General features: G+C 45.0%; 1 pseudogene; it reads left to right on the top strand.

The window, feature by feature from the left end:
• Positions 1 to 18,395, top strand: part of LOC136335672 (histone-lysine N-methyltransferase PRDM9-like) — a 40,425-nt pseudogene extending 22,030 nt beyond the window's left edge.
• Positions 18,396 to 19,642: the final 1,247 nt, after the last annotated feature.

The raw sequence follows: 19,642 nt of genomic DNA on the forward strand, positions 1-19,642 counted from the left end.
TGAAAACCTGAAGCTTCATTCTGAAACACCTATTTCATTTTTTGTTTCTTATTTTGTTTGTTTTTGTTTATACGTTTCTGAAGTGAGAAGTGGAAAGGCAGAGAGACAGTTTCCCACATGCCATCAGCCGGGATTCACCTGGCAAGGCCACTAGGGAGCAATGTTCTGATTATCTGGGGCATTGCTCCATTGCAACTGGAGCCATCCTCAACACCCAGGCCAATTTGCTCCATTGGAGCCTCTTCTGTTGGAGGGGAAGAGAGAGATATAGAGGAAAAAAAGAGGAAAAGGGTAAATAAGCAAATGGACGCTTCTCCTCTGTGCCCTGGCCAGGAATAAAACCCAGGACTTTCACATGCCAATGTTCTATTACATATTCCGTTTTATAGAATAGAATATCCAATTTGATTTGCTCTATTTCCCCATCAGTATCTACTTTCCTGCCAATGTGAACATAACAACCATTACTGAACAGAGACCTTAGACAAAATCAGGATCAAAGGACTCTAGATGACTGAAGCTGAGCACTGGACCAACTCTCAAACCAAAATGAGGACTCGGCACTGAACTCCAAACACTGGTCTCCAGAGCCATCTGAGTCTAGGAAATACCAATGCCAGAAACTTACATGGCACCTTGGACACCAGAGTCCATACGTCATGCCCTAGAACTGGAGCTGCTTGTGGGACCCACACTAGAACTTGGATACAAGGCTACATGCAAAGGGACCTCAGACCCCAGATGCACAACAGAATACAGATTCAATCACAGACCCTGGAGACAGACTCCTGATCTGTAACCAAGACCCCATAACCAAAATTCAGACATGAAGCCAAACACCTGACCCCACATGCTGCATGACAGATGCAGGAGCTGAACCTGATACTCACAATGCAAACACAGCCAGAACTCCATAGAGAAAATCTCATAGCTCCCTAAGTTCAAGCAGAAAGCTAAAATATATTTCACTACCAATGTAAATGTAGAAGAGAGAAACATAACTCACAGCACTACCACATTCTACCAAACCCCACAAACATAAACCAAGTAATTGGTAGAGGAAACAGAAATAAAGCTTACCCTTAGCTGACACATGTCCATGATCTCAGCTGCAGAACTCTCCAGGAGTTAGTGCCCCAGCCATTCATGTCACATGTCATGCATTGACACTGTGGGAGGATAAAATTTAAAGATTTTCCCATACTTTGAAAGTTCTAGCAGCTGGGCTAATAATCAAGTAAAATAATCAGATGGACAAGAGATATTCAATGTATAATACATGCTCTGGGGAAATTCATATTCCCCAAAATACAAGACAATGAGGTTATATTGCATAATAGGACATTTCAAAAACCTGAATAACATAATATTATATTTTTGGGAAAAAATTATAGATTGATTATAGAAAAAAGAGAGAAGAGACAGAGAGCAAGAGAAAAAGTAGAAAGCATCTCTTCAGAGTAGTTGCCTCTCATGTGTCCCATTACCTGGCAACCCTAGAGTTTTAAACCAGCAACAGAGTTCCAAGTTGATACTCTATTCACTGTGCCACCTCAGGTCATGCCAGAATTTTGGATTCTTAAAGGTGACATGGACAGGCCCTGGATGGTTGGCTCAACAGTACAGCATCTGCTGGGTGGAAGTCACGGGTTCAATTTCCAGTCAGGACATACAGGAGAAGTGCCCATCTGCTTCTCCACCCTCCCCCCTCTTCTTTATCTCTATCTCTCTCTTCTCCTCCTGCAGCCAAGGCTCCATTGGAGCAGAGTTGGCCTGGGAGCTGAGAATGGCTCCATGGCCTGCACCTCAGGCACTAGAATGGCTCCAATTGCAGCAGAGCAACACCCCAGAGAAGCCAGGCATTGCTCCCTGTTGGGCATGCCAGGTGGATCCTGGTAGGGAGCATGCAGGAGTCTCTCTGCCTCCTACCGCTTCTCACTTCAAAAAACAAACAAACAAACAAACATGCATCTAATTTGAAAACATGTGACATACCTGACAGAATACTTTTTGTTAGGAAACCCCAAAATCTATTAAACACAAGAAATAAGGTAAGGTGTCAACAAGCTGTTTCTTGGAGTCTTCATGTTAACACTACAGCGATTGTACTTAAGTTCTCTTCTGAAACTACCATGGGCACAGAGTGACAACAGAGAAGTACACTTCAAACATATTGAAAAGGGACCACGAAGCAACAGAAAGCAACATCCAACCAGCTTCCAGGTTTGAAAGAATATAAAATGTGTGTTTGGTTTTCAGGGCCATTACCTAAAATATAGGTTGAGAGAGGAACAGAGAGGGACAGACAGGCAGAAAGGGAGAGAGATAAGAAGCATCAATTCTCATTGCAGATCCTTAATTGTTCATTGATTGCTTTCTCATATGTGCCTTGACTGGGGGGCTAAATCAGAATGAGTGACCCCTTGCTCAATCCAGCGACCTTGGGCTTCAATCCAGTGACATTTAGCCTCAAGCCAGCAACCAAGGGGTCATGTCTATGATCCCACGCTCAAGCAGTGACTCCACAATCAAGCTGCTGAGCCCGTTCTCAAGCCAGATGTGCCTGCACTCAAGCTGGGGACCTCAGGATTTAGAACTTGTGTCCTCTGCATTACAGTACCCAAATTGTGTGTGAGAAAAATAGCCCTGAAGCTAGTTATATAGACTTGATCACATATACATTGGGGGAAAAGGAGGGGGAGCATGACACAATAAGCTTACAACATTCGTCTATAGGATCTATAAAAACATTCTTACATATTAAAACTTACAAAGTAACACAACAGTGATGTCATTCTACATATCAAATACATTTATAAATTTTTTAGTGTCTACCTCCCATTCCTTTGTCTAGAGGTATATGTTAGTTTCAGGACTCCAGGAAGGGAGAGTTAAAATCAGTGTAGGATATGTAAATATTGTCTCCTATTGAAAGGGAAAAGAATTTCTTCCCATTATGCCTCAGATAACTGACTTTGTATCAGAGACTTTCTTATTTGTATATTAGATTAGAAGTTTTAATTTCTAAACTATAAAGTGGGGCAGACCGGGAGCTTGTTTCTCGGTTCCTAAGATAAGCTTTAGAGGAGAGAACAAAGGAAAAAGAGCAGAGAAAGGCCACATGGAGGAGAGAAGTAGCCAAGATGGTGGAGTGCTGAGGGAGAATCCAGTCTGTGCAGAGAGGAGATGGGAAACAGAGGTGAGTAAGGCTGGTGAGGCAGAAACCTTTGATTCTAGGAAACTTGGATAAGTCAGTAGCTTTGTGAGCACTAAATGAGTGAGGTTTGGATCCCAGTGTGTGTTTTACTTGCCCACCAAGTGCAAGCTAGGATTAAAGATAATGGCCCACCAGTTCTGGGCTCTGTTGTTTCATTACCATCTGTCCGAATCAAATGTGAACCTGCATGTGCCAGAAGGCTGTGATAGTAGCCAGGGCTACTGGCTTTATAATACATTTTTACTTTCAACCAGTCCCACAGATTACCCTGTTAGCGTTCTCAGCCTTCCTAATCTATCACCAATTTTATGTAACCCCCTTGTCTTCAGCTTTGCTTCTGATGTACAAAATATAGGTCAAAACGCCATTTTCCAGATCACTTTTTTAATCTGCTGAGATTTTGATTACCAGCAATCGTAGACAGTTTGGCTAAAATAAACTAATAAAAATTTTACAGGTCTGGACATTGCTTAACTTGATAAGGGAGACCTGGGGGAAAAAGGCTCACTCCCCTCAGTAAACACCTCCAGGGAAGGGCCGCCCCTCCACAGAACGAGAGCCACTCTACAGAGGGAGGGTCCCCTCACTCGGAAGGTCACCAAATTTTAGGAGAAAGACCTTCTCCAGGGAGTTATCCCCTCTCCCGGGAGGAAGCTCATGTCCAAGGCGAGGCTGGAGCTCCTGTCCACGAACTGACCCCCCCCCAATAGTGGTCTTCTGCCCTCGCTGTCTCTGCCCCGCCCCACCCTGCGCTATCTAACCAGCTCCTTGCTACCCGCCCCGCACTTTGCCAACCCTACCCCACCCTGCCTGGTGTTGTCCCCGACCTGCGTGGACCCCGCTTCTCGATGGCCCCACCCCGCCCACATAGTCCACGCCCTGCACCATTTGTTCCACTCCATCACTGCCCCACACCATCCTTAAAATATAAGCGTGTAAAGAGATTCAAATTGAAAGACGGGATGAGACACGTGGGTGATGCAAAAGTAGGTTGAGAATTTTTTGGTTAATTGCACTCAGCTTTTCATTTCAAATTGTGCACCAGATTGCAGCAGAGGAAATAACTTTCTGGTGACTTTTACCTAGCTGTTATTCTCAAGATGTCCACGAGATGGCAGCAAAAACATAGTTGTGGGTGTTTTTCCTAGACTGGTCCACTGCGATATTGATCCAAATATGTACAAAATAGAACAGCAAATGCCCTGGCTGGATGGCCCCACTTGTTGGAGCATCGTGCTAAGATGCAGAGGTGGCTGGTTCCATCCTAGGCTGGGGCACATACAAGAACAGATTGATGCTTCTGTCTTTCTCTCTCCCCCTTCCCCTCTCTGGATTCAATTTTAAAAAAAAGACAAAAAATAAATAAAAATTAAGCAACAGTACTGCCCTCTGCATTAAATGAGAATCCAGACTTGGAAATAATTCCTACTTTAAGACCCTCACATGCCTAAACTTACCTGTACCTCTCATTTGCCTAATGAAACAGAGACAATTTTGTTATCTTCATTTCACAGGCATTTGAACTAAAGACTTATTCTAACACAGTTCAAAGTCCAGAACTGATGATCCAAGATGGGCTAGGAAACTGTGCACTCACAGTATCCTGGAGACATCGAGCAATTCAAGTACTCCTTGCAGCTTTGTGTTGAATATTGTACTTTAATTTATTTTTATGTTAAGAAAACCTTCACACAACCTGAGGGTTCAGCTTACCATGCTCTCACCTGAGGTGGTGTTTGAGGTGGAACTTGGGCAGGAAATGTGATAGGATAGGTGGGGAGGGAGGACGTACCTTGGCCCCTTCCAGGTGCTCAACCAACAGATCCCTTTAAGAGTGCCCTCCCCACTTCTACCCCCTCCCTGTCTTATGGCATTCTAAAATCTGTTCTTGAGTCCAGAGCACCGGTCTGCTTCTACCCACGTTTTCTTCCTTTCAAACCTCAACTGACAGAAGCTTCCCACAGGCTCGAAATAAAATCTAGAGCTGACTTCTGGCTCTACCACCTGTAAGTTTTGTGATTTCTGGCAAATAATGAAAACTTAGTCTTCCCCTCAGTCAAATGGGGAGACACCTCCCTCTCAGGGGGCTGTGAGGATTCAGGAAAGTGGTGCGTGTTAGCTCCTGCCAAACATGTGACCCTCTGTCCCTCTGTCCTATATTTGTCCATGCCTCATATGACATTCTTATCAGTCCCCTCCTGTCAGCAGCCACCACCACATGGCATGTGAGACCTTGGAGCTCAGGATGACTCTCTTCCACCCTGTCCTTGCCATTTCCAGCTGACATCAGGCCAATAATAAACTGATATGGCCAAGCACCTTGATGGCTAGGCTTAGCCGGGAACACCCTCCCAGTTTTTGCTCTCTCACAACCTCTTCATTTCTTGTAGACTGTGGTCTGAGAAGGGACACTAAGGGGCCACCTGAAAAGGGAAGGCATCCAGAGGAAAAGGGCAGAAGGAATCAGTGCCCATAACCTCCACCATTATTATGACTTGCTCTTAGCCTTCTCCAGAAGCAGAGCAGCTATGGCACAGAGGGGCCAGACCCACAGGCCATTGGGCTGTTTTCCCTAAACTCCTTCCTGACATCTAATGTGAGATCCTCAAGCTGTAGAAATTGTTCATATGGCCATACTGGGGTCTCTGTAAAGATGAGACTCTCCAACCTATTCATTTTTAAAATTCATTTTAAAATTTTTATTTATTATTTTTTTAGAGAGAAGACAGAGAAAGGTGGGAAGGAGTGAGAAGCATTGACTAGTAGTTGCTTCTCTTATGTGCCTTGGCCAGCAGAGCTTGGGGTTTCTAACCAGCAACCTCAGCATTTCCAGCTCGATGCTTTATTCATTGCACCATCACAGGTTGGGCTATTTATTGATTTTAGAGAGTAAGAGGAAGGGGAGTGGGGGAAGACAGACAGAGGGTGAGAGAGAGAAACATTGATTTGTTGTTCTACTTATTTAAGCATTCAGTGGTTGCTTCTGACATGTGTTCTGAGCAGAAATCAAACCTACAACCTTGACATATTGGGAGGACACTCTAATCCACTGAGGAGCTACCCTGCCAGGGCTCCACCCTATTCATTTTGTAAGTTAGCTCTCAATATGCCAATGTGGCTTATCTGTGTCCATGGCTAAGAATTGGGACACCTGCCAGTGCATGATGACCTGGGCCTCCTTCACTCACTCCTGACTGACTGGAATGCAGGAGACAATAAACTTCTGAGGACACAGTGGATTTATGAAATAGGCCATCAAGCCTAGAAATACTTGAGCTTTAGTGCTGATTGAGCTTAAGCTAAATAAAATGTTGAAGCTTCTTCCTAAAACAGGCTTTCCTAGATTTATAAAATATAATGTGCAAGTTTCTTACCTGTCTTTCTCCACCAATAGCCAGCTACCTGTCTATAAAAACACAACAACCATTACTGACAGACACCAGACAGAGGCCACAGTTAGACTCAGGACCCCAGACACAGACCCTGTGTTTCTTCACCTAAATAATAGACCCCAAACCAAAAGTAGGACCCTGGGCCCCAAACAAAACACTGTTATTTAGACACAAGTCAGACCCTGAAACCCAAATGCCAGGCACCAGAGACTAACACAAGTATTTGGACACTAGATGCCCCGCATTATATCTTATAGTTAGAGCTGCATGTGGGCCCCACACAGATGCCACAAAGCTCAACACAGATTTAACCACAGGTGCCGCAGACTGAATCCACATCTGTAACCAAGACTTCACAGCCAAATTACAAACATGGAGCCAGACAACGGACCCAAGTTTCCACACAACAGATGCAGGATCTCAACCAGATTCTTACAATGTAAGGATCAGCTGGGACTCAATACAGAAAACTCATGATTGTCTGAGTCTAAGCAGCTAGCTTCTCAGATGTGTCTTCATGCTAGTGTAAATGAGGAAGCACTACATAATTCCACCAAACCCTGCAAAAATTAACCCAAACAGCTGACAGTGAACAAAAAGAACAGTAACCCCAGCTGGCAGAGGTCCACATCTCAGCTGCAGCACTTCCCTGAAGTTAGTTTCTCATCCTTTATCTTCACATGCCCAGCTCATTGACAGGATGAGGAATAAAAAACAGACAAACACATTTTCCTTGTACCTTGTAAGTCCCAACAGCTGTGGTAATAATAAAATCAACTAAATCAGATGAACAAGAGATACTCAACATATAATACATGCTCAAGGTGAACTCATATTCATACAAGACAATAAAGTAACAGGGGCTCCTCTCACAGGAAGAAGGCTCTGCCTTGTGAAAGTAAGGGGTTATGCCTGTAAGCTCTGGGTCCAGTCATTGTGGAAGGGGTCTCATCTGACACAGGGAGTCCTGTCACTTTGGTTCTGTTCCCTGTGAGCATAGGAAACAGGCCCACCAGAGATAAGGGGGGGTCCTGTCACATCAAGTCTGGAACCTGTGAGTATGAGGGGAGGTTCCTCCCTGAGAGAGTAAGGAGAGTATCACATCATTTTTGATCCACATGAGTGAAAGGAAAGGTATTTCCCTGAGAGCATAGGGTATCCTCTCACATCTGCTCTACATCATTTGATGGTGTGGAAGGGTCACACCTGAGAGAGTAGAGGGTCTGGATTTGGTCACACTGGCTCTGGACCCTGTGATGTAAGAATGGATCCTACCACAGGAGTCATGGTAGAACAGGACTGGGTCTTCTGACTGTGGTGAGGGGCCACACCTAGGAGGGGGTCATGTGAGCTATAGATTTTGTCTCCATGGAGAAGAGTCCCACCTGACAGAGTGGTGAACTTTCTCCCATGCACTTTAGTTTCTACCATTATGGAGACACAGACATCCAGAGCTGGGGGTGATGGGAGGTGCCTTGGACATTCCCTGTGTCCCTGCAACATGACAATGGCCTGGCTCAGTAAATAGGCACTGTTCCCAAGGTGCACACTAGATGGCAGCAGAAAGGAGTGTTCCTGGCAGCATGCACCAGAGCGTGCGTGAGGTTCAGCTCAGACAGCCAGACAGCATGGAGAATCCAGTCACATTGGCTCTGCCTCCTCTGAGTGTGGCCGGGGGTCTACCCTGAGGGAATATGGAGCCCTGATACATCAGATATGACCCTGTGAGTAGCGGCAGGGGTCCCACCTGAGACTAGGGGGTCCTGTCAACTGCAGCGACCAGTAAATGCTTACGTAAATGGAACAACAAATTTCTCTCTTTTATCAATAATTTTTTTTAAAAAAGCTGAAGGCCTGGCTACTGGAATTGGCAGCAACTGATGCTGCTAGACCCTGCTGTCTCTTCCTCTCTGCGGGGGAAATGGGAGCCCAGACACATCACCAGGCAGCTTCATGATTGTGGTTTTCATTCCATTCCCTTTCCTTAGGATCTCTCTCTCTCTCTGTCTGTCTGTCTTTCTTTCTCTCTCTCCTTCCATGACCTCGTCACACCCAGGCTCTCTGTTCTGAAAGCCTCAGTACTATCTTATTGCACCTTACTCTACCATAGGCATGCACCCCTCCTTTTCCTTACCCACCTCTTCATAGCGCCCCTCACAGCAGCCCCATCCTCCTTCCAAAGACAGGAAACAGCCCCTTCCCTTCTCACCCCCAGTTTTTCAGCCCCGAAGTGATGCGGCTGAGCCCCGCTTCCACCTCCGCTTACACTACATCCCCCACCTGGCCCAGCCAAGGGTTCTCTCACCACCTACCAGATCTGTGCTCCTTCCCCCACTGTCTCACCTCCTCCCCTACCCCACCTGGCAGCGTCCTAGTCCTTGTTTCTCTGGAGGTTCTTTGTCTGGACATCACCACCCTCTCCCATCAACGTTCCACCCCTAGAACCTTGGCAGCCTGTTCCCTGTCCGGCCTGACACCCCGAACAACTTCTGCCACATCGGCTTATGCAGATTCATCCACACTGAACATCTCAAGTCCTGACACTGCTGGGAGGGAAAAGCAGAGGAGAGATGAGTAAAGGCTGGGGGAGGCTGTGATCTGAGAAGTACTTCTGGAACCTGGACGGCGAGGGAGGCTTCAGAACCAGTGAGCCCTGACCTGAGCTGAGCAGCTGGGGCAGGGCTGCCTGGCAGTGGCCTGGCCGGACTCATGCTGGCTGAAGTGCACCCCTCACCCCAGACCCAAATACCTCTCACAGGCTGGCAAGAAGCCACATCCAGGTCTCTCCTTGCCCTTGACCTCAGGGTGACCTCAGGGCACCCTCTGCCCAGCACAGACCTGCTGGAGCCAGGAAGAAAGAAGTGGCTCCATGTCTCTCCTCATCTGTTTATGGAGGCTTCACCTGCCCATGAAATGCTTGACTGGAGTCTGGAGAATCAATTCTCCTCCAGGCCTCTCCTGGCCCCTTCCTACAGAAACCTCTTCTGCCCATCATTATGGCTAAAGCAGCAGTGGAAATTCTGCCCCAGATGACCCTTTTCACCACAAAAGCTACTGCAGCTGGGATGCAGAATCCTGCTCATGGTCTTTCCTGGCCAGTGAACTGAAGACTCACTGTGCTCTTCACACCCTGGCCTGAGCAAAGAGGGAGAATACACCAGCCAGTCTCCCCCTTTTGTTTTCCCTTGACCCACTCAAAGAGATGCATGCAGAGGACATAAATATTCATCTCTGATCTCTCCTCATCCCTTAGCAGAAACATCTGCTCTGCCCTCACACATTGACCTCAAGCCTCCATGGAAAAGTTGCCACAAGTTCAGCCACATTCTTCTCCAGACATTCCCTCTTCTCCTTTATGGTTGCTGGGAATTGGGGTAGAAAGTCTGCCTCCAGGTGTCCCTCACCCCTCACCCCAGGACACCAGATGTCAGACATGTGGATCCAGAGAACAAACTTCTCAGGGTCTTTCTCCTATCGCTTTTAAAAGTCCTCATTTCTGGAGCTTGGAACATGCACCTAGGCTCTGGACTTGGCTCTGCTGCCTGGAAGCCTGTGAGATTGGACCTCGCCATGCTCAATAAACTGAAACCACAAGTAGTGTGTTTCTGAATATGCTTTGCATCTATAGAAGAGGCTCACAAAAATTGGTCCCAAGAGAATAGCTCATCTAAATTGGGACATGAAGCATGTACCACATAAATAGCCTGGGTACACTTTTTGGGTCCTCACAAGCTGCCTGTAGCTGTTCTCCACTCTCTCTCACCTCAATCCCTTCCACTTACCTAATATCCCCTGGACCACATTGCTCACTTTACATTTGGATTCTGATATATGGACAAAAATAGAGCCCTTGTCTACTAAGAGGGACCCCACCCAAAGTGTACAAAACAGCTGGAAGAACAGCTATTCTGCTACAGACTGGATTTTCTCATCTTCCTTTCTTGTTCCACCCATGCACTCACTAAGTCCACATGGAGGGGACTGGAGGAAAATAACTACCTGCTCATAGCAGGCTACATGAGGAAACCTAGCTTCTTCATAGCCCTACACCTTTTCCTTGCTCCCTATCTCACCTGGCCATTGAGGAAGTTGTTGGGGAGGTTCCACATTCTTCCAAACCAGCAGAAGAGATGGTCATTCCAGAGCTGACTCATTCAATATGCCCTGACTATAAACCCCAGAATGTGAACAAATATTTTCCCCATAACATTACACAAAATAGTAGAATGGAATGTCACTGATGGCAGGGACATGAGTTACTAGTACAGTGCCTGGAATATGATGGGCACTTTGAAAGGCTTTAAGAGCATGAAAGGAAGGAGAGACGGAAAAAAGATGAAAAGAAGGGTGATAGAGAAATCCAGGGAGGGAAAGAGGAAAAGAGGAAGAAATAAAGAGAAAAACAAATCATAGCTAAAGAGAAAAAATGGGAGAGAAAAGAGAGAGATTCATCACAATTATATACATTCATATTCTTTGAGATACTAAGTTTATGATAAAAGTTCTCAGCATTTACCAAGCATTCAGAAAATATTTTTACAGCATTAAAGAATAAATGGAAATTACAGGCTCCACAATGTTGAATTTCTTGGACTTCTGAACTTCCTCAATTTGATAAACATAATCAAGGGACAACTTGAAAATAATATGCCTCTCTGTCCACTTGCAGGTCTACCTGTAGAACAGTACCAAATGTCACAAATTGGCACTGTTCTTTATGTAAGTCAGTGCTTATGTAATGAACAGAATGCTAGAGCTATTGGAGACTTTAGGCACCACGGAGTAATCTGATCCCTTTATTTTACAAATAGGGAACAGGAAGCCAAGAGATAAAAAGCAGTTAACACAAGACTTCTTGTTTCTGGTTTTACAAGTAAGAAGCTGGAAGTTATGCTCATCCTCACAGGAGAAAAAAGCTAAACAAGGTGAAAATAAACTACTCCTTCTGGATCCAACAAAGAATTAAAGTCAGAGGGAAAACCAATGTCTCAATGATTGTATAGATGTTTGACCATGAGGAATAAAAGCATATCAGAACAAATGCCTGTAGCTGCAGCCAATATCAGACTTTATTTAAGAACTCTCCAGTGGGTCCAAGATGGTGGCACACGTGGACGCTGAACTTGCACACTCACCAAAACCCATCCAATTTACCCCTTTGCTTAGAACAATTCCTCCTGAAAGACAACTGAAAAACAATTAAACAGCTTCTGCACAACAAGCTAGAGAGAGAGAAAGAGAGAGGGGGTGTGCATAGAGAAGGCTGAGAAAACATGAGAGCTCTGCAGGAGGTGAAGGATCATCTCAGGACCAAAGAGACCAGTGAGTGCCACTGTTTACATTTCCCAGACATGAGGATAGAAGACAGTAGCTTCATCCAGATTCTATGGCCACCTGCAGGGCACTGCAGCACATCCCCAATTATCCTCCTGGAGATAAATACAACAGAATAAGGAGGGCAGCTTAGCTTGTGTAAAGAGAGCTGCTTTTCCCAGATATTGACCCAGCAGGTAGGTATGGCAGGGCAACATTTCACCCACTGAGCTGCATGTGCATGTAGGCCTCCCCCTTCTACAGAGAGTACAGAGCTAGCAAAATACTCTGGTAGCAGCTGCAGGACCCAGAGAAAGTGCAGAAATTGTGGTTTACTACTAGTATTACCCCCCTGAAAAATGGGGAGCCAGCAAATGGGCTATGGTCTGCACACTGGACTGCCTGATCAGAGAAAGTGCAAAAATTGGGGGCTGCTGTCACTCACACTGGTTAGGCTGCTCTACCCAAAGAAAGCACAAAGCTAGCAAAACCTTGTGGCCCAGTGTGGAGTGAGGGGGGCAATGCTGTGCATGTGCACAGGGCTGCCAAGCCTTGAGTAGGTGAAGAATGAACAAATTAAGGCTGTGTGTGCACCCAGGCTACCCCACCAGGACAAAGGGTGGATCTAATGGGGGGTGAGAAACAAGAAAGCAATCAGGTAATCCAGCTCAGACTGTGCTCTGACAACAGATAATTAAAAGAGAACACACAAAGCACACACCACGCAGCCCCTTTTATACCAGCAGCCCTGCCCAGATTAAATGTGCAAGGTAGCTCACACACCCCAGGTGGCCCATTCAAAACCCACTAAGGTCAGGTGACAGGACAGGCACTGCATGCACCTCCCCCAACCACAACCAGCAGGCTGAAACTATTCAACACACAATGTAACAAAGACAATAGTTTCAAGACTGGGCGAGATGACTATTTCATTCTACTCAAAGGAACAAAACCAGAAAGTCAAACAAAATGGGGAGACAGAAGAATATATACCCCCAATGAAAAAAGAAAAAAACTTGGGAGAAATGTCCTAATCAAATGGAGATGGGTAATTGGACAGATAAAGAATTCAAAGCAAACAGTCATAACAATGTTCAATAAACTTGAGAGTAGAATAGAGGAACTCAAGAGAGCACTTGAACAACAAGAAAATGTAATAAGCTCATCTGACTTGAGCTTGGAATCACCAGCTTGAGCACGGGGTCATAGACATGACCCAATGGTCTTCGGTTGAGCCTAAAGTTCACTGGCTTAAAGCCCGAGTGGCTGACTTGAGCAAGGAGGTCACTGACTTGGCTGGAGTCACTGGCCTGGACGATTCTTGCTTCCCTGAAGTTGGTCCCACGTGTTCCCTCGGGGACACCCCAGAGCAAACACACACACACACACACACACACACACACACACGCGCGCGCGCGCGCGCGCGAATGCATGCCCCTGGGCCAAACAGTCAGCCTCATCGCCGTCTCCTGCTCAGACAAGTTGGGGCTGGGCCTGCGGGTGGCCGGAGCAGGGACGCAGACGGGATTGTGCGGGGTGGGGGGGCGGCGCTGAGGGAGCGGCAGAGCACTGAGGGAACAGGGGAAGCCTGGACCCAGCGGGGCGAGCAGCTGTTCCCGCCAGCTGCTTCTGTGAGTCACGTGACCGCGTCTCCACCCAGGCCCCCAAAGCCTTCAGGGACATCCATGTCTCCTTCTCCCGGGAGGGGTGGCCACCATAGGTGACTGGGAGAAGGTGCGCTGCCCTAACGTGGAGAGGAACCAGGACGCGCTGCTGCACACAGGTAACGTGGCGCTGGAACAAGGGTGTGGGATCCGCAGGCGGCAGTAAGGCCCACCTTGGTGGGGACTGCTCCTTCAAACACTTCGCTTTGGGGACCACAATTTTGTTTCTCCCCAGGCCTCAGAGTCCCTCGAACTGCTTTCATGGTTCACCGCTGGCAGGACACCAAAACCCCGGCAGAGGACACTGAGGACTCGCATGAAGAATGGACTAGGAGGCAGCAAGGTGAGGGGCCACAGGCATGGCGCTGCCCTTTTGAAAACTGATGGGTGGTCAGGTCCTGGTGTCAAAACAGCTAAGGAGGGACAGAGCTTGCGTTTAGCAAACAAGCACAATGCAAAAAGTAAGGAGCAATTTGCTATAACGCTTTCATGTGTAAATAATTACACATATTTATAGATGTGTTAATGAGCAGCAATGGTAGAGAAGTATAAAAGCACATAAGAAATAACTCATTCAGAGCACTTGTCATCACAAGATAATGAGGAAGGTCTGGCTGATAAGCAGTGTTCCAGAACGGGGCTGTCTGGGCAGTGCCGGCCACATTTGCACATGGGAAAGGATTAAACGTGGTGATTAAGGCAGCTGTGGTTGTGAGCCAGGAACCATTGTATCAGGCCCTGTGTCAACCACCTCTTCAATGTGTCTGGAAAACACTCTAGTTAAAAATTTGTTAAGAGAAAATCATTTGTAGATTTCAGTTCCTCTGAGTCCTTTAGAAAGGCTAATAAGTGTGACCTAGGTATGTGGGGTGGACTTTGGATAGGCCTGGATATAATCTCTACTACATCCAGAGTGAATTTAGCACCGGAGATTTGGGCAAATCTTACAAATTCTCTGAGCTCTTGAATACTAATGTGTAAGGTGAGGATACGTGCATATATTCTTTGAAAGTGTTCAGTTCAATTTATTTATTTGCATATGTATTTGTTTATATTTTAGGTAAGATGAGGGGAGATAATGAGGCTGTCTCCCATATGCACTCTTACCAGGATCTACCTGGCAACCACAATTTTTGAATACTGAGCTGATTTTTAGCACCTCAGAATGATGTGCTCCAGCTAACCGAGCCATCCTCAGTGCCCAGGGCCAATGCTAGAACCAATTGAGCTGCTGGCTGCAGAAAATAAAGAAGGAGATAAGTGGGAGAGTGAGGGGTGGAGGAGATGGTGGCTTCTCCTATGTACCCTGAATGGAATCACACCCGGGACATACGATGGGCCAACACTCTATCCACTGAGCCACTGACTAGGGCTTAAATTCAATGTAAAAAAACTGACACTTACGCCTGATCGGGTGGTGGAACAGTGGATAGAGCATCAGACTAGGATGTGGAAGACCCAGGTTTGAGACCCTGAGGTCGCCAGCTTGAGAGAGGGCTCATCTGGTTTGAGCAAAATTCACCAACTTGAGCCCAAGGTCGCTGGCTCCAGCAAGGGGTTACTTGGTATGCTGAAGACCCGCGGTCAAGGCATGTATAAGAAGGCAATCAATGAACAATTAAGGTGTTGCAATGTGCAATGAAAAACTAATGATTGATGCTTCTCATCTCTTCGTTCCTGTCTGTCTGTCCCTGTCTATCCTTCTCTCTGACTCTTTCTTTCTGTCTCTTTAAAAAAAACAAAAATAAAAAATGACACTTACATGTTGTCCAATAAATACACCCCTGATACTAGCGACCACACCCCGTTTGTGTTGTATACTAGGCCTTTCCTCAATACCTTACATATACTGTGCCCTAAATATATATTTTATGAATAACTAAAAGTTGGGAAATTAAACCTCATAATGGAAAGATCTAGAAACAAAGATTGAATTGACCATCTGTTCTCAGTGTAGAGGCTTACTATTATAGAGACTTTCTCAGCGATGAGTTGGCAAAGGAAAATACCAAAGTTTAAAGAAGTACAGGTGATAATTTGATGAGAGGACATTATGTGTTTTTTGACAAAGTAGGGGCTAACACTCCAGACTCCACCAAACTCACTCTTCTCCAACTTAGAACTCAGGAGAAAGGAGACTAAAGTAAAGATGTATAGCCTACAAGAAAGAAAAGACCATGTGTACCAAGAGGTCAGCAAGCCCCAGGATGATGACTACCTCTGTAAGCAACCCTCACAAAGCATGTTATCTCTTCATTCAATAATTTCATTGGTCATTTGGCCATTAGAGAATTCCATTCCCCTATGGATCTGCACTACAGAATTGAGGCTCAATGATGTAAGTGCCTGCGCTCTCTCTGAAGCTCTGTATGTCCAGGAACATGCACTACACCTTCCCTAATCCCTGTTGCTCTTACCCCCAGATTGTGAGAAGTGTCAGAACTTCCTCAATGACAGTTGTGACATGTATGGGCCCCCAATATTTGTAAAAGACAGCACAGTAAAAAAAGGGGCATCCAGACAACGCAGCACTCACTCTGCCTCCTGGGTTGAGAATCAGACCATCGGGCATCCCTGAAGCTGGACTTGGAGTGTGGAATGATGCATCTGCTCTACCAGTGGGTCTGCACTTTGGCCCTTATAAGGGCCAGATTACAGAAGATGAAGAAGCAGTCAACAACGGATACTCCTGGCTGGTGAGAAGTATTTACATCTTCCCCTGTCTTGTGGCTTCCCACATCCCTCCCAAAGCTTGGTGGGACCTGTCTTTCTACATGATAGGACATGGATGGAGACAATATGTTTAGCTCTGGGTACTGACTGAACTTTGCAGACCATGGAGCTCCTGTTGAGGATCACAGGTTAAGTAGGAGCAAATTGGTACAGACACAAAGGAATGCCTCCTCCCAGCCCTAAGTGGACAGGTCAACTCAGATGTAATGAGTAAAGAAAGTATCATATGGTCACAATTGGCAATGCATGCAAACTGAAAGAGCTTTGTTGAGAGTAGAGAAAATACCTCTGCATGAAAAAAAAGCCTTTGTGTTTTCTTCCTAAGTCGCAGATCACCAAAGGGAGAAACTATCATGAGTATGTGAATGCAAAGGATGAATTCTGTGCCAATTGGATGAGGTAAGGCCAAGAAATTTCTGGGATTCATGGAGAACACTCATCCCTCTCAGGTCCATACATCTTTCCTTCTCATCATGCCTCCCTCAGTGCTCTCCCTCAATTCTCTGTTCCTCTTTTTGCTCCATTTGGTGCTCTTTTAAGGAAAAAGGTATTTAGAGGAAAAAAGGCAATAAAAATATAGCATATGTCCTCAAAATATAAATCTCTATGCCAGACAAAATTAAGGCACTAGAAAAAAATTTTGAGGGCCTAGATAACACTTTAATTGATCTAATGAACATTATTTTAGCAAGTCCTTACTATATTTCAGTTTACAGAAAGATATTTATTATTAAAACAGATCATATAACCCATCTTCTTATGGAGGACAAATTGCAGAGAGAGTGAAACAATTGATTTTAGAAATATTTAATTATAATTTTTCTATTTTTTTAAGAAGTACACAGTGCCAGGATACCTAAACCAAGAATAGCCTAGAACTGTGAGGGAAGCAAATTCGGAAGCCTGCAGAGTAATGATCATTACCCACTATCCTAGGGGCTCTTTTATCACAGGCTACAGAATGTGAATAAGCTATTATTGTTCTTTATGATTTTCCTAAGATAAAGACACCTCCAAGTCCCGATATGTTGGCTCAGCAGTAGAGAATCAGCCCGATCATGGAAGTCCGGGGTTTGATTCCCAGCCAGGGCTCACATAAGTGCTCATCTGCTTCTCTACCCTTCCTCCTCGCCTTCATCTCAATCTCTCTCTTCCCCTCCCATAACCAAGGATATATTGGAGCAATGTTGGCCTGAGCACTGAGGATGGCTCCATGGCCTCTGCCTCAGTTGCTAGAATGGCTTCAGTTGCAGCGGTGCAATGCTGAGATGGGCTGAGTATAGCCCCCTAGTGGGCATTTCAGGTGGATCCCAGTTGGGCGTATGCAGGAGTTTGTCTCTCTGCCTCCCCATTTCTCACTTCAGTGGGGCAGGGAGACCTCCAGTTTTTTTGGGAACTTGGGTAAGGCATCAAATATTACCTAAATAAAATGTGAGGAGAATGGAGAAAGGCCTCTCAATAAAAGATGAACTTGCGTTGAGTATTGAATGATGTGAACTAATATAGACACAGAGTCCAATATCAAGTAGCAAGTTCTATGATATAAACAGGACCTGATTTATTTTAGAGAAGCTAGAGGTCCCTTGGTTTTATGGCCAATCAGGGTGGAGGTTACATCTGGAATTGGCTTTGGAAAATGGTATTAGGCAGGATGATCATTGTAAGCAGGACCTGGAGATAGGAAGTAGTATAACATTGTGAGAGGCACAGACACTGAACAAAAGGTTCTTCAGGAGCACTCTGGGAGTGGACGACATCAGAGCCCAAGTGTCAGGTGCAGAGCTGGACATGGATCTGAGAGGTAATAGGAACTCATCATCTGTGTGTTTCTTTTCTTTCACCTGCCTCAATCCCAGGTATGTGAACTGTGCCCAGGATGATGAAGAGCAGAACCTGGTGGCCTTTCAGAATCTCAGGCAGATTTTCTACCGAACCTGCCAGGTCATCAAGCTAGACTGTGAGCTGCTAGTCTGGTATGGTGACGAGTATGGCCAGGAGCTGGGCATCAACTATGGAAGCAAGGAGAAGAGAGAGCTCTCAGCAGCTAAATTTGGGCACAACCATTCTTCAAAATGAAAAGAAAAAAAGAGAACTCACCTTAGAACTGTTCATGGTACACTCTAAATTCAGTAAGATTTTGAATCAGATGGTTCAGAAAGATTCATTTCTTATGCCTTTGATTCTTAGGAGAATTTTTTATATTTTTTACTTTTTTTGATTTTTTCTTCTTTATTTTTTTAAATTTAATTAATTGTGAGTTTTTTAAGGACTATAAAAGTTATATTTATTCACAATGCTACATTTATTGCATTCCCTTAGAAAAATGGAGAACTGTTTATGTACCCAATTTGCACATATAAAACTTCATACAAATTATGTGTAGCAAATAAAGGCCTCTGGAACAGCTAAAATCCTGACATAATAATTGGGGTAATCCTGCTGCAAGGTGTCCAGTTTATCAAGTCTGTCCATAGAAAATTAAACACTGGAATTACAGTCAGTCTCGCGACTCACATGTAGAAATGATTTTAAAATATAATAAAATAAAACTTTTAATTCTCTGAAACTCAAAAAAGTTAAACTGGAAAGGGATACATTTTGTTACTCATTTCAATTTAACATGACAAATTCACACCTCATTTTGTCTGGGAAAAAATGATCACTGTAGTGTTGACATTGTCTTTATGATCTTTGGCCCTTTTAGAAGGTACTTTGTCAAAATTTTTGCCAAACAAAAAAAATAATATCCCTCTTATAAAATGGTACAATATGTTAAGGAACCAGAAGATACTAAATGTCTTTGGCTATACAACTAAGAGGCCATTTTCTGTGTACATAGATTCTAGGGCCACCCCGAATGCGTCTCCCCTCCTCCCATTCCCCTCAACCTCTTCCTTGCTCCCCTCCCTAAAGTGCCCTCCTCTTTCTGTTCAGGTTTATTCCTTCTTTTCACCCCCTTTCCCCTCTGTCCTCTTTTCCTCTGGTCCCTTTGATCCCTCCTCTGTCTCTATTCCATTCCTCAGTTCACATTATTCCTTGAATTCTTCAAATTAGTGAGGTCATATGATATTTTTCTTTCTCTGCCTGGCTTATTTCACTCAACAAAATAGTTTCCAGGTTTCTCCATATTGTTGCAAAAGGTAATATTTCCTTTTTTTTCATAGCCCCTTAGTATTCCATTGTATATATGTACCACAGCTTTTCAATCCACTCATACTCTGATAGACACTTGGGCTGTTTCCAGATCTTAAATATTGTGAACAATACTGCCATGAACATGGAGATGCATTTCTATATTTCAGTTGGTGATATGGTGTCCTGGG

Source organism: Saccopteryx bilineata, chromosome 4 (genome assembly GCF_036850765.1).
Source record: "Saccopteryx bilineata isolate mSacBil1 chromosome 4, mSacBil1_pri_phased_curated, whole genome shotgun sequence".
NCBI classification, from domain to species: domain Eukaryota; kingdom Metazoa; phylum Chordata; class Mammalia; order Chiroptera; family Emballonuridae; genus Saccopteryx; species Saccopteryx bilineata.